General features: G+C 40.1%; 1 long non-coding RNA gene across 1 annotated transcript in view; it reads right to left on the reverse strand.

Moving 5' to 3' along the window:
* Positions 1-297: 297 nt before the first annotated feature.
* Positions 298-24,871, reverse strand: part of LOC143658071 (uncharacterized) — a 42,857-nt gene continuing 18,283 nt past the window's right edge. The window contains exons 2-3 of the long non-coding RNA XR_013163111.1: positions 9,208-9,346; positions 298-784 (exon numbers count right to left, since the gene is read on the reverse strand). This is a non-coding gene — a long non-coding RNA (uncharacterized LOC143658071). The remainder of the gene's footprint in view (positions 785-9,207; positions 9,347-24,871) is intronic.

Raw genomic sequence — 24,871 nt, forward strand, 5'->3', positions numbered from 1 at the left:
TCTCCAGAATTTCAGAGGGTCTTGAACCTTGCTCATTCAAAGGGATCCCAGTAGCAGTTCTGCAGGGGCCCTGTGGGAAGGGGTAGAAGGAAACTCCCTGTTGGTGCTTTCCAAATGTCTTCTTTAAAAAAATATTTGTGTTCTCCAATTCACCAATCACACTAGAGCCCTTTGTCCAAGATCTCTCTTCCTGTGACTAGATAAAACCCCAGCAATTTATCATCTTTATATTTAATTAAATTGCTGTCCCCTATTTAATATTTTCAATTAAGCTCCTAAACCAGATCTTCCTTATAGATCTAAGTTTTACATTGTAGGTTCTCTCAAAGGCTTTGTCATGGGAGTTTTTTCTATTACTATTAATCCCCTATAATAAATAATATCAACTCCAATAATGCTACACCAGATACTTTCCCCTACTCCTGTCTCTTTCACATTTTTTATTGACTCAATTTATGTTCCTTTAAATCGGTTTCAGTCTGGGTGGCAATATTCTCATTTACTGACCTTTCAATTTGAATCTTTTGTAAGATTCCATTAATTACTGTCTCCAGTTTCTCACAGTGAACCCTCCAGCCCCTCTGGCTGCGTCTATTTTCATAGAAATAGTGTTTGTAGGCTAGGGTAGATGAGCTCCCAGATGCTCATATTGTCAGGTGGTTTCAGCTTTATTCCCAGCAAGAAGTGTGTGTGGGGGTGGGTGTTGCATGGCTCTTTGTCCTGGCCATTCCTGATGTCTTAGTCTTCTTGGTATGACCCCTTCCAGGTGAATCCCCTGAAAATCCTGCAAAGAAGAGGAGAGGGAACTCGATTTCTAAGCATGGAGCAGATGGGGGAGGGCTCATGTGCTGTTCTTGTAGGTGCAGCTTGGATTTCCTAAGGCTGGTGTAGTCTGCTGCAGCCTCTGAAACCAGGTAGAGGAGAGACACACAGACGTGAACCTTCCCCACCATAAGCCCAAGGCAAAGAAGACTTAAGGGCATTGGTGGATGTCTTCCTTTTCCTTAATCTGAAGCCCTCTCCTGGCTCTGTCTTCAGAGTCATATGCTTTCCATTTGAAAAGACAGTTTTCCTGTGTTGCTCTGATGACCTGACTACCCTGAGCGCCCTTCAGCTATCTAGTTGGTTCCTTACTGGGAGAACATGAAGCAAAGTACCCAACCCTTCTCTTCAACACTCAAGTACAAGAGAAAGGGTGAGCATGATAAATTTGGGGTGCTGGTTAGGAGAGCACCACGTTCTAAAGGTGCTTTGCCTGTCCACAGGCTTACAGAAGGACCAGGCTGCCAAGTCTGTGCCACATACCACCCCTCCCCTTGTGGCCACAAATATTTGGACAAGGGAAGGGGATTTGGACTAGTGCTGGCCTATGGTCTGGGAGAAAACATGAGCTGGGCCAGTAAGTGTCTCTTCCAGAATGTTGGCAACGGTACAGTGAAAGGCTAGTCGGTTGGTAGCTGAGTATGAAGAGTCAACCAAGTGACCAACGGCTGAGCCAGGTGAAAAATGGCAGCTAGCATGGTGCTTTAATTTCCTTGGCTGCTCAAGCAGATACCGTGCAATGGGTTGGTTTAAACAATGGGAATTTATTTGCTCGTGGTTGTGAGGCTAAAAGTAAGACCAAATCAAGGCATAACCAAGGCCATGCTTTCTCTCCCCAAAACAGTGGTATTCTGGGGCTGGTTGCCAGCGAATCTTAGCTTGTCACAATGCACATGGTGGCCTCTCTGGTCTCTTCCTTCTTCTTCTGGGTTTCCTTGTTATCTTCTGGCTGCTCCTCATGACTTTCCCTCTTTCTGTCTGAATCTCAGTCTGCTTATAAAGAAATCTAATAAAAGGATTAATACCTATCCTGATTGTGGTGGCCACCCCTTAACTGAAGTAACCTCACCAAAAGATCCTACTTACAATGGTTCACACCCACGGGCATGGATTAAATTCAAGAACATGTTTTTCTGCCGTGCATAGGTCCAAACCACCACAGTGAGGGTCTGTGAACTCTTGCTGCTGAAGTCCCAGGACAACCCTCACTGCTGAAGCAGTCTGCTTTCAGCTTCCATGAGGCCTGCAGGCTGGCAGTGACGCCTGTCCTCAAGCACTACTGTATCTTTACTATACCTAGCAACCTTGTGTACTAACATATCCTACCAATGCTGCCCCATGCTCCAAGCCACTGTGACTTTAAATAGCTTGAGCATTCTTATTTTCTTACAAAATAAAACACCTTGCCTTGATAAGGAGTAATTTACCAAAGGATAACGTAGAAGAGAAGAAAATGCTTGGTGGAAGCGTCATTCTAACATCTCCGGGGAAAGACTGTCTTTGATTAGGGCAAGGACGTAAGAATGAGGCCACTGACAATGAGTGAGTATACATCCAGGCTGCAAACCTGATTTAAGAGGAAAGCAGGAAATAAGTCTGTTTCAAATAAGGCCTGAAAAATTCTAAGGAATGTGAGTTGGGAGGCTGCTTTATGATGGATGGCACCATTCAAACTGAAATGATGGCTTTAGTATGCAAGACAGAGGAACCTCTAGGGTAAGACACAAATTCTAAGATTATAGGAAGATCTACAACAACCCCTAAAATTCAAAGGCCTGGTATAATTGAACCAAGAGGATGAGTCACAAAACTACCCATTACTCTTTATTTCTTGATGCATGAAGAGGTAGAGTTGTGGGTAGAATGGAAAGAAAAAGATATAAGATTGAAGTTTGGGAAAATGTTGAAGATTCCAGGCCCGCTAATGTGAGGAGCAATCACAGAGAGTTGGCCTGACTGTGGTTGGGCAGGAAGTGAAGGGGGACCATGCAGGTGTTTGGGGTCCTTGCCCAGCACAGCGTAAATGACATGTCACATAGGTTTGGTTGTAAAGGAAAGTGATTTGTAGCCGGTGGAGGCAGGGGCCTCATGATCAAAGAACTGCCTCCCTGAAGGGGTACAAGAACTAGATTTACATGCATTATTTGGATCAAAGAGAACTGGAGAGGAACAAAGGAAAGTCAGGGAGACGACATTAATGCAATTAAAAATTTGGGGATGCAATCTAGTTTCCTATTTGAGTTTGCTAAAATGTAACTAAGTTGCATAGGGATGAACATTTGATCAGGCAACCTTTGATCAATGCCTGGAAGTTTGTTTGCTATTCAAGTTGACTGGTCCTCCATTTGCCAGAAAAATCTGTGCAGCTGGGAGAGTTTAAAGATAACAGTATAGTTTTTCTGCTGGGGACTAGGGGACTTCATTTCAGGGAGCTTTTACAGTTCCTATCATCAAGGCTGGAACCAAGAGACCTAGTAGCAGGGATGCTTTCAAAAAGGAGAAGGGGGTTCCAGATGAGGTTGAGTGTAGAAGGTTGAATTATGTATGCCAGAAAACATGTTCTTAATCTATTCCAGTGGGTGTGAACCCATTCTAAATAGGATGTTTTGATGAGGCTATTCTTACTGAAGATGTGGCCATCTGAATCAGAATGGGTCTTTGTCCTATTAATGGAGACTTTATAGAGAAGACCACAGAGAGAAAGTCATGGGAAGAACCCAGAAATCATTGGACTCTGGAGGAGAAAGGAGAAGATATTACCACATGCATTATTATTATTACTGTTATTATTATTTTACATGGGCAGGCACCGGGAATCGAACCCGGGTCCTCGGGCATGGCAGGCAAGCACTCTTACCTGCTGAGCCACCGTGGCCCAACCTACCACATGCATTATTATGTGACAGAACAGCTAGGGACTCAAAGATTGCCGGAAGTCACCTGTGGAACACCAGTTTTCTGGGAAGAAACATTACCTTGCTGATGCCACAATTTTGGAATTCTCCTAGCCTCAAAACTATGAGTGAATAAATTCCCATTGATTAAGCCATCCCATTGCATGGTATTTGCTTTAGCAGTCAGGAAACTAAAACACTGCGATAAAAGGTCTGGAGAGGCAGGGCTTTTTTTTGAGGCAGAAGCAAATGCTTGAAAGCAGAATGGAGACTATGGAAAATCATTCTCCTTAGAAAGGAGGTCATCATTCAAGACTTGATACCCATCCACTATTCCCTACCTCTGCTTGGATGCCTCTAGAGATGGGGCCTCCCCTCCTTCCCTCATTCCCTCCTTCTCAAGATAGCCTTTCCAATTTTGTGCAAATCTGTTGGTTTTCCTTACAAACTTCTACGTCCCCTTTTCTGGAAACAACACGTAGCCCATTTTTCCTTTGGTGAACCATCCCCACCCCACCCCAGTCCTCTGGTTTGGGCAGGGATGGCCCCCACCTCCCAGTTCTAATGATGAGCACGTGATCCAAGTCTGACCAAACATCATACGTCATCCTATAGCCATATAGGATGAATGTCATCCTGTAGCCATAGTGATCGGTTGAAGAATGGGTGTGCAAAACAAGGGAGCTCAATGAAAGTCAGTTTTGAGGGCTTGATGGAGTCTTTAAGAAGGACACACTTGCATTTTCCTATTAGACTGGTAGGATCTAGGCCTGGTATGCTTCTAGTGACCATATTTTCATGACTGAGTGAGAATATGTCTGAAAATGAAGCCAACATAGAGAAAAACAATGCGGGAAGGTGGAGTACCTGAGACCTATCCTATAATTTCTATGTTATGTGGACAGATAAACTCCCTGTTTGGCTTACGCCAATTTGAATTTGGTTTCTGTTACTAGCAACCAGAGAATCCTCAATGATATAGGAAGTTTAAATTATTAGAATTTTATTACTTTTTAAAACTTATGGTAGTTACTTCTCTACAACATTTCCCTTTCAGTCGTTATTTTGTCCTTTGCATCACACAGAAAACATCTAATTCCTCTTTCAGAGGACAGACTTTGTTTAAAGACCTTGCAATTTCCCTGAATCTTTACTCTTCCAGTTTAAACCTCACAAATTATTCCATATATTCTTTTTTTGTACTAAGACTTTTTATTTATTTATTTAGTTTCATAGAGCTGTGCATTTATCATCACAATCGACTTTTCCCCTCTTTTTTGTGAAAAATAGCATATATATGAAAAAGAAAAAATTTCAAAGCACATTGCACAATTAGTTGTAGAACAAATTTCAGAGTTTGGTGTGGGTTACAATTCTACAATTTTAGATTTTTACTTCTAGCTGCTCTAAGATACTGGAGACTAAAAGAAATATCAATGTAATGATTCAGCAATCATACTCATTTGTTAAACCCTACCTTCTCTGTATAATTCCACTATCATTTTTGATATTTCTCCCACTCTTTAGGGGTATTTGAGCTATGCCCATTCTAACTTTCTAATCTTGGAAGGGGCTGTTATATGGGATGGGGGGATGGAACTAGCTGATGTTGTGGAGAGGCTGGCCTCTTTGCATTTCAGGACTTATCTGATCCAGGGACCCATCTGGAGGTTGTGGGTTTCTGGAAAGTTACCCTACTATGGAACCTTTGAAGAATCTTGTTTAATGTGTTAGGTGTCCTTTAGGATTGGCAGGAATGGTTTTGGTTGGGGTTTGGCAAGTTATGATAGGTAGTAATGTCTAACTGAAGCTTGTGTAATAGTGACCTTCAGAGTAGCCTCTCAACTTTATTTAAACTCTCTCAGCCACTGATACCTTCATTTGTTACTCTCCTTTTCCAGCTTTTGGTCAGGATGGAATTGTTGATCCAACAGTGCCAGGGCCAGGCTCATCCCTGGAGTCATCTCTCACGCCACTGAGAGTCATTTCACTCCTGGATGTCATGTCCATGTGGATGGGAGGGCAATGACTTTACTTACAGAGTTGGGCTTAGAGAGAGAGAGGCCACATCTGAGCAATAAAAGAGGTCCTCTGTAAGTAACTCTTAGGTATACCTATAGGTAGACTAAGTTTCTCCGCTATACACGTATGCTTCACGAGAGCAAGCCTCAAGATCAAGGGTTTGGCCTATTGATTTGAGTGTCCCTAATGTTTGACACAGAATCCAGGGTTTCCCTGGGGTGAAGTTCGGTAGTTCATCCCTCAAGGCACTTTGTCAATACTTTTTGATTTTCTGCTTAATATACTCTGGGATGTGTCCAGGCCTTACATCAAGCTATACAGGCTTAAAGACCCTCATTCTTCTTCTGGGCGCCCTGTGTTCGGATTGTTTAAATGATCTATCCAGGCAGAGTTAGATTATGTGCTACAGAAAATTTTAGTTTTGTACAAAATAAACTTTTCTTCCTTTGGCCTCAAATTGTAGTTGAAATTCTAAAGTATAGAAAATGTCTTCCTTAACCCTGTTTTACCTGAATTACCCTGAATTACCATAATCCTGACCTGATCAACTTCATTCTTATCTCTGAATACCAGATTACAGATATATAAAATGGCCCCTCAAAATCCAGAAATAACAATCACCACTCTGGACTAAATGTGACTGCTATGAGTGCTTACAATCTAGGCCCCTGTTTTCTTATAAGTATTTTCTAAATGAGACCATACAATATTTGCTCTTTTGTTTCTGGCTTATTTTGCCTCACCAAATTATTTTATCTATTCTTATGGCAAGATTTCAAGTTCCCTCACCATCCAGATTACCTTCTTCAAGACAAAATACGACTTTCCAATGTTCCTCTTAAGTTTGGTATTTCAGAGGTGATTTGATCAGAATGGAGTACTCCAGGCTAAATTGTCCTTATTTGGGTGGATTCTCTACTTCTATTAATTCAGTTTAAGATTCCATTAATAGTTTAAGTGACCGTGGTAGACCCTTGATGCAGAGAGGTTAGGGTTATATAAAACGTCTGGCTGTTTTGCAAAGAGTTGTTGAGAAGCCAGGTCTAATCCATTCCTTCATTTAACTACTAGTTATAAACTCTGCTGCCACACAAACTTAAATCCAGGCTTTCCCCATTTGTGACGCTGAAAAGCTGTCTACCCTAGAACCTGACTTAATCTTCCAGGTATAGTACAAGGACCGGCAGTGTCAGTTTCATCAGAGAGTGAAATTCTAAAGTATAGAAAATGTCTTCCTTAACCATGTTTTACCTGAATTACCCTGAATTACCATAATCCTGACCTGATCAGCTTCATTCTTATCTCTAAATACCAGATTACAGATATATAAAATGGCCCCTCAAAATCCAGAAATAACAATCAACACTCTGGACTAAATGTGACTGCTATGAGTGCTTACAATCTAGGCCCCTGTTTTCTTATAAGTATTATTTATTTCTAACCAAGAAATGCAGACTCTTCAGATCCAACCCAGACTCACTGGATTTGAATCTACATTTTAACAAGATCCCCAGATTTATGTATGCATTAAAATTTGAGAAGCGGAATCCTAGCTTTTTTTTCACCCATGGATCACTTTTGTTAAAAACAGCTTTATTGAGATATAATTTCACATACCACACAATTCACACATTTAAAATGTGCAATTCAATTATTTAGTTTATTAATAAGCTTGTGCAACCATTACCACAATCTAATTTTATGCCATTTTTGCCCCCCCATGAAAATCCCTTACCCATTAGCAGTCGATTTCCATTTCTTCTCTACTCGCTTTCTTATTCCTAAACAATCACTAATCTACTTTCTATTGATATATTGCCTATTCTTGGCATTTACTGTAAATGGAATCATATATTCGTGTCTGGTTTTTTTCATTTAGCATGTTTTCAAGGTTCATTCATGTGTAGCATGTATCAATACCTCATTTCCTTCCTATTTATTCCGTTTCTTTTGCCTTTTTATTAAACCACATTTGTTTATCCACTTATCAGTAGGAAGACTTTGGGCTGTTTCTACTTTTTGGCTATTATGAAAAATGCCACTATGAACATTTGTCTATAGTATTTTGCATTGAAGTACGTTTTCACCTTCCTTGAGTATATAACTGGGAGTAGAATTTCTGGGTCATATGTGAACTGTAAGTTCAGCCTTTTGAGGAATTGCTAAATTGGTTTCCAAAGTAGCTGTACCATTTTACATTTGTAGCAGCATTGTATGAGGGTTCCAATTTCTCCACCTCCTCACCAACACAGATTTTCTGCCTTTTAGATTATAGCCATCCTTAGTGGGTGTGAAGTGTGTCTTATTGTGGTTTTTATTTACCCTTCCCTAATGACTAATGATGTTGAGCATCTTTTCATGCGTTTTTTGGCCATTTATATATATGCTTTGGAGAAATCTCTGTTCAAGTCCTTTATCAATATTTTAATTGGGTTATTTGTCTTTTTATTATTGAGTTGTAAGAAATCTTTATATCTTATAGATATATCAGAGATATGATTTGCAAATATTTTCTCCCACTCTGCAGGTTGTCTTTTCACTTTCTTATGGTGTAATTTGCAGTGCAAAAGTGATCAATTTTGATGTAGTCTGATTTTATCCTTTTTTTCCTCTTGTGCTATTGGTGTCATATCTAAGAAAAAATTGTCTAACATAAGTCATGAGAATTGACTTGTATGTTTTCTTCTAAAGGCTTTATAGTTTTAGCTCTTCCATTTAGGTCTATGATCTATTTTGAGTTCATTTCTGTATGTGGTATGAAGTCGGGAATTCAGCTTCATTCTTTTGCATCTTGCTATCCAGTTATCCCAGCACCATTTTTTGGAAAGACTGTTCTTTCCCCCATGGAATGGCTTTGGCACCCTTGTTGAAAATTGATTGAGAAAAAATGAAAAAATGAAGGAGAAATAAAGACTTTCTCAGGCAAATAGAAGTTAGGGAATTTGTTGCCAGTCGATCTTCCTTGCAAGAAATGTTAAAAGAAGTCTTCAGAGAGAAAGAAATGGGTGTAGGTGAGGAACTCAGATCTGTCTAAAGAAAGGAAGACTATTTGCAAAGAAACAAATGAAGGTCGTTCTCAGAATCCCTGTGATAGAGAGAGATGCTGAACAATGGTCACGTGGACTCTGAGCTTTCCTGCAAAGAATGTCATCACTAGATCACTGTACAGATGACAAAAATGAGGCACAAAAAAGGGAGATGATATTCCCAAAGCCATTTGGTTGGGTCTTCTGGCTCCAGGTCACAATCTATTACTTTAGGATTTAACTGATGCCCTATCTGTCCACAGGTTAGCAGCAGGGGTGAGTGGTTTAACAGGCTGGGAATCAAAGAAAGAATGGGTGTTCTAAGTGCCTGAGGAGCCCAGGAGAGATGGCTCAGCTCAGACTCTGCCACAAACTAACAGGCAGCCCCAGGACATACGGAATCAGAGGAGGTTCCCCGGAGTGAGGGGGTCCCCAGAGCTCACCGTATCCTTCGTTGTCATCGCCCGAGGGGCAGTGTGTAATAGCAGTGAGACCACCGGCTTTGGTGTCAGTTGCCTAGCTCCAAATCCTGGACCTTCCCCTTCCTGGACATATTGCTTAGCTCCATATCTGTTTCCTCATCTGCAAAAGAAGTGTAATGTTAGTATCAATTCATGGGGTGCAGACAGTAGACAGATAGTAAAGGCTCAATGATGCCAGCATTCAATTTCATCTTTCAGGAGAGTAAACGTTGGTCAATGAAGGCACACAATTTACCAAGGTCACCCTAAAAGTCAGTAGCTATACAAATCAGAGCACAGTTTCCCTGACTCCTTCTGTCATACTTTCTTATCTCTACTTCACCTCCCCAAACCTTAATTTTTCCAGCTGTCAAATTGGCATACGTGTATCTCCTGACATGGGTATGGGAGCCATGGAATGGTAGATATGGAACTATTTTTGAAACTGGAAGTGCCCCTTTCCTGTGAGTTGCTGTGATGACCCATCTGAGGGTCAGTGTGGAGACCATGGGCCCAGGGACTGGTGCGAGCCCAGCAGGAAGAGGGGTGATTTGGGAAAATGGCTGTGAGGACTTCCTAGCTCCCAGGTGGTAGGCAATGAAAGGAGGCCTGCCCAGCACTTACAGCATGTCCAGGCCCAGTTGTGGAGGATGGGGCAGCACGGGCCATTTGTGATCTCTAGTGTGCCAAGTCTCTGTGCCATGTGGGTAACAGGTGACCTGTGGATGGAAGGAACAGGTGGTCCCACGAAGAAGCCCTTTTTCATGGCCTGCTCCCCCCTCCCCCCACCTTCCTGCGGGCCACAGTCTCTCTTCCTCCCACCAAAAGATGTGCAGCCTCCTGCCTGGAAACGAGCTTACTTACCCTCTGTCTTCCGCACGGCATGATCTCTCCTCCAGAGCGCAAGGATATTTAAAAGAACATGCACATAGCCAGCACCCAAGAAGGTGATGTTTACAATGTCTTGCATCCAATAATAAAAATTACAATAAGAGAAAAATCAATCAATAAGAACAGGCCGGAAATGACACGGACTGCAGAATGAATTGACAAGGCCAATACAGGAGTTATAATTATCCTCCCAACAGAACAGCTTCATCAACAACAGAAAGTTGTCTTCCAGGAAGGACAGAGATAAATGAGGTAATTTATTTATTTCTCATTTCAGTCCTGAGATGGAGATTATTTTAATCCCAGATTTCACAGATGAGAAGCTAAAGCTCTGAATAATTTGCTTAATGTCACAAGCTGATGTGCTAGAGACTGAATCCAAAACTCACTCTTGCTGAAGTCAGAGGACATGCTCTTTCTGTGTCTCTAGGGCACAGTCTCTGTGACCGGGGGGACACGGTCTTTGAGCAGAAAGAAGGTCTCTTGAGGTTCCTGAGAGCCCTGGGGCAGACAGATCTCGGGGTGGGCCCAGAGCATAAGACGGGGCATTCATCTGAGGAAAGGGGCAGAGGTACAGGGGCAGGGGAAAGGGGCAGAAGCACCAGAGGAACTGAGATTGGGGCCATTTTTGCATTAAGCTCATTATGGAACCTATAAAATAAGCATAACCCCATTACCCTGCTATTCCACTTCTAGATGCCTATGTTAAGAAAAAATTGCCCAAATGTACAAATAATATGTATAAAATGTTTACAACTCTGCTCATTGTAATATTAAAAAGCTGGCAACTACCTAAATGTCATATAGGTTAAACAGACTACAGAAAATCTGTTCAAAGGAACATGCGTAGACTTGAAAAAGAATATCTTTTCTATACCCAGAGGAATATCTGGGTATGCTGGTAAGGACCATTCTGAGATCCCAAATAAATTGCTCAGGGAAAAAGCAGGGTATAGATTAGAGAATTAGCCTGTGCTAGGCAGCTCAGTAACACCAGCATCATGGGACTCTTGAGCACTTGAAAATGTTGCTGGTCCAAATTGAGCTGTGTTGTGAGTGATAAATACACTCAGGATTGTAAACACTTTGTTTGAAATAACGAATGTCAAATATTCCATAAAAAAAAAACCCTAATGTTTCTTAAAAAATCAATTGACCATACATTTAAGAATTGATTTCTGGATCATCCAGAAATTTCATAGGTTTACTTGTCTATCCTTATTTCCAGCATGGCGCCATATTCATTATTGCAGCTTTGCAGTAAGTTTTGAAATTGAGAAGTGTGAATCTTCCCACTTTGCTCCTTTTCAAGCTTGTTTTGGCTATTCTGTATCCTTTGAATTTCCACATGAATATTAGCATCAACTCATCAGTGTATTCAGAAAAAAACTAGCTGGGATTTTAATAAGGGTTGTTTGGAACTGCCATCCTAGCAGTGTTAAGTCTCCCAAACTATGAGCGTGGATATCTTTCTATTTATTTAGATCTTTAATTTCTTTCAATGATATTTTGCGGATAAGTCTTGCATTTCTTTTGTAAATTTACACCCAAATATTTTATCCTCTTTGGTGCTATTTTATTTATTTATTTATTTGTCTGTTTGCTTGTTTGTTTTTTGGGTGCATGGTCTGGAAATTGAACTGGGGTATCCCGTATGGAAGATGGGCATCCTACTACTGAACCACCCATGCACCCTCTTTGATGCCATTTTAAATGGAATTGTTTCTTAATTTCAATGTCAGATCTTTTATCTCTACTTTGTAGTTGTACAATTGAATTTTGTATATTGACCTTATATCTTGCCTCTTCACTGAACCTGTTTATTAGTTCAAATAGTTATTTTTCTGAAGTACCTCTTTATTTTATTATTCAAATTTTTTGCAAGGAGTTTTCATATATTGGATATGAATCTGCTGCCAGATATATTATTATAATTACTTATGATCCACTACTTTAGTTGCTTTTATTTGTATTAATGATACACTTTAATGAATAGAAATTAATAATTGTAATTATATTTAATTTCATTTGTTTTTTTAAAATTTTTATTGAGGAATATTCACATATGGACGGTCCAACATATTTACAATAAATGGCTCACAGTATCATCACATAATTGTGTATTCTTCACCATGATAAGTTTGAGAACATTTGCATCACTGCAGAAAAAGAAACAAAAAGAAAGGGGGTGCACAGGTAGTTCAGTGGTAGAATGCCCGCCTTCCATGAGGGAGACCTGGATTCAATTCCTGGACTATGCAACGCCCCCACCCACCACCACCCCCACCAAAAAAAAACAACAACAACTCATACATCTCATACCGCTTACCCCTTCCTTTCATTGACCCACGATATTTCAATCTACCCAATTTTTATCCTTCCTCCCCACCCACCCTCGGAAGAGTTTTGTTTTTTTATTAATTTATTTTATTTATTAAATGTACCAACATACAAACACAAATATTCTTACCATATGATCATTCTATTCTACATATATAATCAGTAATTTGCAATGTCATCACATAGTTGTATATTCTTCATCATGATCATTTCTTAGAACATTTGAATCAGTTCAGAAAAAGACATAAAAAGAAAACAGAAAAAAAATTCATACATATATACCCCTTACCCCTCCCTTTCGTTGATCACTAGCATTTCAATCTACTAAATTTATTTTGACATTGGTTCCCCCTGTTATTCATTTATTTTTAATCCATATGTTTTACTCATCTGTCCATAACGGAGATAAAAGAAGCATCAGACACAAGGTTTTCACAATCACACGGTCACATTGTAAAAGCTATATCATTATACAGTCATCTTCGAGAAACATGGCTACTGGAACACAGCTCTGCAGTTTCAGGCACTTCCCTCCAGCCTCTCCAATACACCATAAACTAAAAAGGGATATCTATATAATGCGTAAGAATCACCTCCAGGATAACCTTCTGACTCTTTTTGCAATCTCTCAGTCACTGAGACTTTATTTTGTCTCATTTCTCTCTTTCACTTTTTGGTCAAGAAGCCTTTCTCATTCCAATGATGCCGGGTCCCAGGTCATTCCCGGGAGTCAGGTCCCACATTGCCAGGAAGATTTATACCCCTGGGAATCATTTCCCACTTAGAGGGGAGAGTAGTGAGTTCACCTGCCAAGTTGGCTTAGAGAGAGAGGCCACATCTGAGCAACAAAAGAGGTTCTCTGGGGGTGACTCTTAGGCATAGTTATCAGTAGGCTTAGCCTATCCTTTGCAGGAATAAGCTTCACGGGGGTGAATTTCAAGATCGAAGACAACCTATTGAATTGGTTGTCTGCATGGCTTGCAAGAATATTAGGAATTCATCAGATAGGGAAATCTAATATCAAATATTTTTTAGTAGAGTCCTTAAGATTTTCTATATGCAAGACCATGCCATCTGCAAATAGAGTTTTACTTCTTCCTTTCCAATCTTGACGCCTTTTATTTCTTTTTCTTCACTAATTTCCCTGGCTAAAACCTCTAGTATATATTAAATAGAACTGGTGAGAAAGGTCATTTTTATCTTGTTCTTTTCTTTCTTGTTTAAAGAAAGATTTTAATCAATTACCATTAAATATAATATTAGCTTGGGTTTTTATCAACTGAGGAAGTTCTCTTCTGTTCATAATTTGCCGAGTGTTTTTATCATAAAAGGTATTAATTGTTTTCAAATGCTTTCCTACATCTATTGAAAGGATTTTATGGTTTCTTTGCTTTATTCTGCTAATATGGTGTATTACATTAATTGATTTTTTGGATGTTAAATCAACCTTGCATTCCTGAGATAAATCCTACATGGCTGTAATTTAAATTCTTTTTTTTATTGGTGGTTTGGTTTGCTAGTATTTTGTTGAGGATTTTTATGTCTATTCATAAGAGATATTGTTTTGTAATTTTCTTTCCACTTCTAATGTATTTGTCCATTTTAGTATCAGGGTACTCTGGCTCCACTGAATGTTCTTTTCTCTTCTCTTTTTGGAAAAGTTTGAGAGAGATTGGTATTAATTCTTCTTTGAATGTTTGTAGAATTCACCAGCAAATTCATTTGAGCCTGGGCTTTTCTTTGTGGGCAGTTTTAGAACGACTAATTCTATCTCTTCACTTGTTCTAGACCTATTCAGATTTTCTAAGATTGCCTTGTCCCAATTTTTCACCACCCCCCAGCCCTGCATCCACACTCCATGAGTGGGTATACTTTCCACTCTTTGGCTTTGGGTTTGGCCAATGGTAAATAGATGAAAGTGACATCATGCCGGTTCTAAGCCTTGGTCTTTGGAGGCCTCACAGATTTGTTTTCACCATCTTGTACTCCTGCCAGACCTCTAGAAAAAACATGAATATGCTGTTCCTCTGGGTCAAGGTTGATGGGATACATGTGGAACAAACTTATATACAGCATGAAGAATTTTCCCACTCTGCAAATTCTCCCATCATTGTGACATAAATGTGCCCGTAGCATCCATCTCCAGAAGAGTGAGTAGTGCAGGAGAAAGAAGGCTTGAGATGTACAGAGCTTCAGTAATCTGTTGTATCAGCATCCAATTGCTAGACATAAAAAATTGTAAGCAATACATTCAGTTCTCATCAGAGCTAGTCAAAACAGAAGTTCACTTATGCAAGAATATATGCAATAAGGCAGAACAGGCAATTATAATTGCATTATATATTCTCTTTTTCCCTTTTCGGGTGGAATAATGTAAAATAGAATTGATTTAAATTCCTATTTCAAACCTCAAGTACAACTGCAACAGTTCATAAATGAAAAACACTTGATAAAGGTTTTTTGAATTTGACCACAATCCTAGAAATGCACATGAAATTACCAATAATGAATCGTGAAACTTAAAGAAGCTTTTCTAAACTATCAATAATTAAAAATACATTTGAATTAACTGATCCAGAGGCAAGAGTGAATATTTATCTATTCTCTGGAGAAAACATTACAAAATCATGGTTATGTGGAGACTTAATCAAAAAGGATGCAGACAAAAACTGTAGGGAAAAAAGCATCATAGAGACATGTCAGGCAGCAAAATACTATCTTTTAAAATTATGCTGATTCTCTGGATTTTGTGATGTGTGTGATATTTGCCTCATTACATCATTATGTAATTTATAATTATCATCATTGATGTTTGTTATCCCATCTGTAATTCGCTGCAGTTTCTTTTCTCATTCTAAATACATATTCATTTTGCACTTAATTTTGTTACTCATTTTTACATTTTTTTCTTAAAAAAGTGCCTTCAAGGGACTGGCACTAAAGAAGTGTTGTGTCCACCCAGCTGCCCACAGTGACACTCAACTCCACACCCCACTAAGGGGGAGGACAACTCTCCTACCAAGAGCTGGCATGTGGGAGTGCCAGGCCCATGTGGCCAAGTCTTCTGCTTTCCCAAGAGAAGCCAACACTATGGATATTTTTTGGAGCCAATTTAAAACAGTTTCATTTAAGATATTGCATTTTCCACTTACAATACAGTGCTACTAATAAAGTGCAATGTTATGTCCTTTCCTTGTGCACATATTCCACAGCCAAGTTTGAGAATGCCCAGGAATTTTGTATAGCAGCTGAACGGCCACAGAATGTGCTGCAAATTTGGGTCCTTCCCTTTTTTATTGTGGAACAATGCTAAGGTCTGTATGTTGGTTGATTGAATAAACCTCTTCAATGGTGGGTCCAGAGGAGGCAACACCAAAAGGAGGTACTCCTCTACCAGGACAGCTCCAAGGCACTCCTTCTGGCATGCCTCCTACACTCTGGTACAGCTTGGTAATGGGGATTGCAGACTTTCTCCAGCTCCTTCTGCTGATGGTCACGTTCTTCTTTCTCTGCAGTCTGGTTCTTATTGATTCTAGTTGATGATTTCATTACATTTGTCAGGAATCTTCTGTTTGTCCTCATCATTGATCTCACCTTGGAAGTTTCTCATCCTCAGCTGTTGCTGTCATGTTAAATGTGTACGATTCATGTGAATTATTGGAGGTACCTTGTCCTTCTGCTTCCCATCTTCAGCTTTGTACTTCTCAGCTTCCTGGACCATGTGCTCAATGTCTTCGTTGCTCAGACGACCCTTGTTGGTAGTGATGGTGATCTTGTTCTCTTTTTCTGTGTATTTATGCATAGTAGAGGCGTTGAGGATGTCATTGGCACCAATGTCAATGGTGACTTCAATCTGAGGCACCCCATGGTGGGTAGGAGAAGTTCACTCACCATGAACTTATCCCTGTGAATTCAAACTTGCCTTGGTCATGGCCCGACCACCTTCATAAACCTGAATGAGCATGCGGGACTGGTTGTCAGAGTAGGTAGGGAAGGTCTGGGTCTTGGTGGGAATGGTGGTATTGTGCTTGATGAGGGCAGTCATGATGCCACCAGCAGTTTCAATACCACGGGAAGGAGAAGTTACATCCAAGAGGAGCAAATCTTGAACATTTTCAGATTTGTCTCCGGATGGCTGCCTGAACAGCTGCACCATAAGCAACAACCTCATCAGGGCGGAAGCACTGTTCAGTTCTTTAGTATTGAAGAAGTCCTGGAGAAGTTTCTGAATTTGGGGGATATGAGTAGAATTGCCCACCAGGACAATATCACGGATCTGTGACTTGTCTAGCTTGGTATCCCTGAAGGCTTTCTCCATGGGGTCAAAAGTGCCATGGAACAAGTCGGCATTCAATTCTTCAAATGAGCATGGGAAATGGAGGGGTAGAAGACAATTTCTTCATATAGAAAATCAATCTCAATATTGGCCTGGGTGCTGGAAGAGAAAGTGTTTGTTTATAAGCAGTACAGAGGCAGTGGACTGTTCTCTTGTTCTCACTGATGTCCTTCTTATGCTTGCAATTGAACTCTGCAATAAAATGGATTATCTTTTGGTTGCCAAAGTCTTCTCTACCCAGATGAGTGTCTCCAGTTGTTGATTTGACCTCAAAAATTCCCTCTTCAATGATGAAGATTGATATATTGAAAGTGCTACCTTCTAAGTCAAAGTTCAGCACCAACCTTTCTGTCTAAGCTGTAAGCAACAGCAGCTGTTGGCTCACCAGATGACTCTGAGTACATTGAGGTTGAACATGGTACCAGTATGTTTGGTGGTCTGATGCTGAGAATCATTAAAATAAGCTGGCACTGTGACAGCGGGCTTAGTAGCAGTCTTCCCAAGGTAGGCTTCTGCAATGCCCTTCATCTTCATCAGAATCATAGAGGATACCACCTTGGGATAGAAATGTTGGTCTTGCCCTTGTATTCTACTTGGACCTTGGGCCAGCCCGCATCATTCACCACCACGAGGGCCAGTGCCTCAAGTCAGACTAGACGATGACATCATCCAATCCATGAGACACCTGGTGGAGTTCATTGCAACTTGATTCTTTGCAGCATCACTGATCAATCATTCAGTGTCAGTAAAAGTGACATAGCTTGGAATTGTTTGGGTCCCCTGATCATTGGCAATTCTCTGCCCTTTTCCACACTGGAAGACACCCACACACGTGTACTGGGGCCAAGATCAATGCCAGCTGCTGGACCCTTCCACATGGTTGCTTATCATAGACCTGGCTCTCAGAAGAAAGCAGGGCTCCTGACAGCTAGCGCCACATTCAGTGAGTGACTCCATGGATTTTTATGTGACTTCTGAGTTTCAAAAGTCAACATGTATGATGCATGGACTGCCTTTTGCGCCCTCTCTTGGGATGACTTTGTCCTGCTTTAATCTACTTTAAAAAAAAATCAACAACTTGTAAACATTGGGACTTGACTGTTGCAAACACTCACTTGCCACGGAGCTGACCGTGACACCCATAGGTTGGTGCACCGCAGTGGAGATCAAGATCTGGGGAGTTGCTAGGGTGCTGCCTCCCTCCAGCAGGCTCCCTGCAGCCTGGCAGCAGCACAGATGAGCAAAGACCTCTGAAAATGCAGGCGTCAGGGCTCTCTCCTCAGCCCGGGCAGGCCAGGAGCTCAGAAGAGTGAGCACAGCCGAGACCACAGCCACCAGCGCCCGGCCTGTGTCCTCTGAGGCCCAGAAGGACAGGAGTCTGGACGGGCAGGGGGGGAGGCAGGTGGATTGCAAGAGTTAATGTGATAATGTCTGCTGATTATTTTAAGCCACATGGAGGAAAAATACATTATAAATAGCAAGGGGCATAACGGATGCAAAGGGTAAGTGTATTGATAGCCTTTTCCTCTTTCTAAAATTTCTGATGGTTCAAAACAAGATTATTTTGGGAGCACGTCTATTTTAATTCGAAACACTCTTCTTTAAACACGTTTCATGGCAAGAGAGACTGTCTCCTTCTTGGTCTCCCCAAGCTTTTTCCACGGAAAGGCAAAGCTCTGGTTTCACACACCTCGTGCCGGCCTCAAGCCTTTCAAAACCTCTCCGGGCACCGCTCGGCCGCTGTGCATGTTAGATTAGCAAAGTCCGGGCTTTGGGTGAGGGTTGACAATTTAATTCCCAAGAATCCTACTTGTTTACCCCTTGACAGAAGACTTCATTTTGAACGCGGCACTTGGTCCCTTCCCAGCTCCCAAAGCTGGACAGGGTGACACGTACATACAAAGCAAGAACCTGCCCTGCTATTAAGGGGCTGCTGAGCTGCCCCTCCACCCTCTCTCTGCAGCACAAACCCAGGAGATGCTGAAGGCCTGGTACAGGCTGAATGCTGACCTGAATGCAAGCGCCGGTCAATAAAGGGCATTTAGACTTTTCTGGAGAAGGCTTGGGATCCTGGCCACAGCTGGTCCTGGGCCTCGACAAGCCAGTATTTCTTCATCCACACGTCATAACTTCCCCTGATCCACAGCCCCGGGCTCCAGCGCCAGCTGCTGAAGTCAGGCAGGCAGCTCAGATTCCCGCGGCTCCTGTTGCTCTCACCGGGATTAGCACAGGGAACGGCCGGCCGGAGCACGGGGCCCTGTGGCCTTCTCCTCTTCCAGCCTGGCTGCAGTTATGTCTTTGCAAGCACTTATTTTTTAAAAACGACTTTTGCTGTCTTGCAGACATGTCTTCCTCATGTCTTCCTTTCTCTCTTCCCCCCTCTCTCTCTCACCCTCCTGCTTCTTCACCCTGCACAGCCTCGCATTTGAAGCAACCTGCTCTGCTCAGATTCTGATTTCTTCAGCAATTTGAAATAGCATAAAATGATTCCAACAGAGGAAGTAAAGACACTGCCACCCTTTTGGAGTTTTCTGCTTAAAACGTGAAGCCCCTTCTGCAAAGAGAGGGCGAGTCGGTTCACTGCTTCCAGGATGACAAAGAAGTCCTCATCTAATAGGGAGGGGAGGGAGAGAAAGTATTTACTTCTCAATGTGAGCTACCTTTTTAATGAGGATGAATTAGAATTTAACAGGGCTAATGTTGTTGAATTATGAGTTTGATTAAAGTGGGTGATCAGTTAGCAAAAACCCAGGCCTGGAGACCAGATGTTTTTGTGCTCAGCAAATGCAAATTGCTGATTCTCCTCTCCCACGGATGCGTGTGACTCTGAGAAGATCTTTGTTCTTCATTTATCCAAAATGCGTGGCTACGATATTTCACCAATACCCCATGAAATACATGCAAGTGGGCTGAGAAAAGACAAAGGCCACATATATAAAGCAAGAGTCAACCAAATGCGGAGGCATGACAGAGGGCAGGGTTCTGAAATGTTATAAATAAATTCCTTATTATAGAGTCAACCCATGCTCTTCTTAAATAGAAATACTCATATGGCAGCATACAAATTCTTTGGATCCTTAAGGGTAAAATGCTACAGTGTCTAGGATTAGCCTAAAATATTCCAGCAAAAATACAAAAAATAAAAATAAGAAAGTGTTGGCTGGGGGAGAAACAGAGAAAACAAGATTGTCAAAGTGTCTATAATTGAAGTCAGGCAATGGGACATGGGCGTTCATTATCCTGTCCTCTCTACTTTGTGTCTGTTTGAAATTTTCCACAATACAAAATCTTTTCCAAACCTCTGAAAAAATTTCTTGGAGACAGTTAGGTAAACTATGAAGTTAGGGGCAAGCAGAGTGATTCAAAAATTTTAAAGGAGGATGTGTAAACAATACAGAAAAAAAATATGCAGGCCTAAGGAGATAGATAGACAAAGGTTTGAACAGACAACAGGTAAAAAAAAAATCATACCTAACAAACATTTGAAAACCTGTTCAATCTACTAAAACAATTAAAGACATTTAAATGAAAGCAACAGGTGACTTTTCTCTTCCTGTGCAATTAGCGAAGACTTAGGAGTAAGAGTCCCTGATGCCAGTGATTTGTACCTGTGCTCTCTTAAGCTGCCACTGGGAGAGCACACTGGGACAACTTTTTGGACAGCAAATTAGCAATGTGATTTCGACAACCTTAAAATTTTTCCTACCCATTGAGCCAGTAATTCCACTTCTAGGAATTTTGCCCAAGGAAACACGTAAAAATGTGCTCTGTGATTTGTGATTTATGTATACAGATGACTAAGTTTGCATTACTTAGAGGAGTTAAAATAATTAGAAACCATCCAAATGCCCCATGATGAGTGACTACTTTGGTAATTTTTGGATAATTAACTTGTGCATTTATTCAATGAACATTTATCAAGATCTCTCTACATTCTAGGTTCTGGGGACAAAAAGATGAATTAGACACGGCTCCTATCCCCAAGTAGTTGACAGGGCAGTGGGGACAAGAATAAGTAAACAGGTGACAAAGACCAGTTACACGATGAGCTATACTGCAGACATTAAAAACTAGAAATTGCAAAGGATGGTTTCACAATATGGTAATTTATTGGAAATATGGCCCTGTGTAAAATTATTTACACAAAACTATAAATATTAATGAGCAATATGCAAAAACATGAACAGATTTACCTCTGGGTCCTGGGATAATGGGTGATTATTTTTTCTTTAGGCTTTTCCCTACCTTGAATTTTTCTCTAATTAAAACATATAATTTATAATTGGAAAAAAAACCACAAAAAGGGAAAGGGTGCTACATTTAACAAATGCCTTCTACATGCCATGTAGATTTCAGAGCAGTCTCATTTATTTTCACAACTCTAAGTAGACTCTACTTTTAATTTTTAAAAATGTCCTATCTCTAATGTTTATTTTTGAATAATTAAATATGTATAGTGTTCCGAAATAAAAACAATATAAAATAGTATATAGTGAAAAATCTTATTGCTGCCCCTATTCTGAACCACTCTGTTTTGTCACCCAACCCCCATCCTCACACTTAAAGTCCTTGTGTATTGTTTATGTAAAATAAGGAAAAATATATATATATATATATATATATATATATATATATATATATATATATATATATATATTTTTTTTTGGCATGGGCAGGCACCAGGAATATAAAAATATTTTTATATTCCTCCTTCCAATAAAATGATAGAATGTTATACATACTGTTTCCCATCTTGCTTTCCTCACTAAAAACAAAATCAACCTTAGAGTTATGAGGATGGAAGAACTCCCTTATTTTTTGTGTGTGCAAAGTATTTCACTCTGTATGTGGCTGTTTTAGTTTGTTAATGCTGCCAGAAATGCAATGTACCAGTAATGGGTTGGCTTTTTAAATTTATTTTAAAACTTATTATTTATTTATTGTTATAACTTTTAAAAATTTTGTTCTTATTTTTGGGTTGGCTTTTATAAAGGGAATTTATTATGTTATAAGTTTACAGTTTTAAGGCCATAAAAATGTCCAAAACTAAGGCATCCAAAAAAGATACCTTGACTCAAAGAAAGGGCTGATGACATTCTGGGTTTCTCTGTCAGTGGGGAAGGCATATGGCCACATCTGCTAGCTTCCTCTCCCAGCTTTTTGTTTCCAATGGCTTCCCCAGGGGGTATTTTCTTTCTGCATCTCCAAAGGTCTCTATCTGTGTCAGCTCTGAAGCTTTTTCCAAAATGGTTCCACCTTAAAGGACTCCAGAAAGTGACGCCACCTTGAATTGGTAGAGACACATTTCAATGGAAACCACCTAATAAAAAGGTCCCATCCACAATTGGATGGGTCACATCTCCATGGAAACAGCTTAGTAAAAAGGATCCCACCCTGAAAATTTGAATGAGGATCAAAAAACACAACTTTTGTGGGGTACAAGACAGTTTCAAACCAGCACAGTAGCCATATCATAATCTGATTAATCAGTCCTTAATTCTGCTGAACTGAAGCTTGCCATTTTCCACTTTTACTCTCTATGGCCTTTAAAAGATAAAATATGGTGCAAACATGGGGGTTTGCATTTTTTCCCCCTTATTAGTCTGAATAGTTCTTATAGAATAAGCTCTGAATAAGATCTGGTTCCAAGAGGTCCCTTGTACTGGTTTGATTTTATAGAAGAGGGATGTGTCTCAGAGAAATCCAATGTGTTGGCTAAGTTCATTACAGCTCATAAATGATTGATCTAGTTCTCAAATCAAGACCTCTCAGGGTCCAGAGCCTGTGACTTTTCCAGTCAACACTGGACTGAGAGATAACTATCACAGATATTATGGAAGAATGTGCAGGGAACTTAGAGTTTTATATAATATGGTAAATTATTAGCTTATTGTAATTAGTTATGGATAGCCGAGAAGAGACTGGAGAACTCCAAATAATTGGAACAGGAAATAATTGAATAATTGAACAGGAAAACCCACGGGGTAAGGATGAGGAGGCAGTGATCAAACACTCTGAGAGGACATTGGCAGTGATTTTGAGGGACCCAAACCCGTTGTTTTAGTTTCCTAGGCTGTTTAAGCAAATATCATGAAATTGTCCAACTTAATTTACTAAGTTGAGGGAATTTATTCACCCAGGGTTTTGAGTCTGGGAAAATGTCCAAATCAAGGCAATGCTTTTCCCCTGAGACTGTAGTGTTCTGGGGATGGCAGCTGGTGGCACTTGGTCCTTAGCTTCTCATATGGCAAGACACATGGTGGCATCTCCTGGTTTCTCCCATCTGTTCCGGGTTCCATTGTTTTCAACTTCTGGCTACTCTGTTGTGCCTTATGCTTTTTTCTATGTGTCTCAATCTTATTTTCTTATAAAGGACTCCAGTAATAAGACTAACATGCATCCTGATTGAGGTGGGCCACACTTTAACTGAAATGGCCTCTTCAAAATGTTCCACTTTCTATGGGTTCATACCCATAGGAATGGATTAAATTTAAGAACATATTTTTCTGGGGTACACACAGTTTCAAACCACCAGCCCCATTAAAATCAAAGATTTTTTTTTTTCAGCAAGTGAAGTTTTGTGAGGGTAATCAGTCAGCAATCTTTTACTGAACTCAAGAAGAAAGAAATGTCTAGCCATGTTCCTTCAGTTTTGAATTTTTCTGGTCTACCGCAGATTCTGAGGCCTGAACCTTGGCAGACAGCTAGGTGGGAGAGCTGGGGACTTGTGTTGGAGTTGTTGGCAAGGAGGCAGACTGGAGTGCTAGGATGCTGGCTCCATGAATCTAAAAACCACACGGCAATGGTGTTCTCATTCTCTACAGTAAGTGCTAAAAGGGTCCTTGAGAGAGTATTAGCAGCTAAGAGATGGCGATGAGTCTGGGTGTCCAAATAGAAAGCACACATTTCTAACCTTCCTCAGCTCCATGCAGCGGGGTGAGGTCAGGGTGAGGTCTTACAAGGAAGAGCCACCACTTTGCTTCCCTCTACTCCCTGGTGCAATGAAGGGTGAGGCTGACTCATGGGGGAGAGTTGCCAATAAAATACAGAAATCCAGCTATGTTTGAATCTCAGATTTTTTAGTTTCACTATGTCCCATGCAATATTTTCATTTGCTAAACATAGCAACCTCAAAGCGCAGCTCAGTTAATTGCTCCTGAGATCATCCTTTCTTTTATTGCAGTTATTTACTCATCACAGGTGAATATATTTGTGGGGAGAATGGGGAGGTTCTGCAAGGCCTTCACAGCACTTTCATTTTAGTCCTGTTGCTAAGTCCACCTGGCAATGACCACAACACTATTTTCATTTAAATGATGACTTAGTTATCTATCCGTCTATATCTCAAACTATCTCTAGACAGTTTTCAGGTTACAAAAGCAATATATATCCATTGCAGGAAAAATAAATATAAAATAGATGTTTGTATACACATATATCAATAATACATTCAATTTTTCTTGGATTTTACAGAGAAATATTAAAGATAAAATTATTAGATGCAGCATAATATTTTTACAACAAAGGAAATCAATTATATTTCAAAAACCTCTAAACAAGAAAAATGATAAAAATAGTATGAATAGTAAAAGCAGGGTAAGTATAAAGCACAAAATAATATGGGAAGATTATTCTGTATGAATATATCAATAATCACAGTATAAATGTATCAAACTCTGTAATTAAAAGATAGAAATCTCAGGTTAAATAAAAAAATCCAGATATATTCTACTTGCAAGAGATACACCAAAGAAAAAGTACGTGAAAAAGCTGAAACTGAAAGGATGGAAAAATATACTTGCCAGGTAAAATAACCAGCACAAAGTTAAGATAGCCATATCAACATTAAGATGAAGCGAGTCAAGATATAATGAAAAAATATTCACTCTATCACAATAAGATAATAGTTATGAACTTGAATATACTTAATAATACAGTTTCAAAGTATATAAAGCAAAAATATGAGAGACCAATAAGATAAATTATATTTATCAGTAATTAAAGATCAAGCAGACAACATATTTTAAGCATATTTGAAAAATACAATTGGTAAAATTGATCCAATGAATGAATATAGAA

Source organism: Tamandua tetradactyla, chromosome 15 (genome assembly GCF_023851605.1).
Source record: "Tamandua tetradactyla isolate mTamTet1 chromosome 15, mTamTet1.pri, whole genome shotgun sequence".
Taxonomy (NCBI): Eukaryota; Metazoa; Chordata; class Mammalia; order Pilosa; family Myrmecophagidae; genus Tamandua; species Tamandua tetradactyla.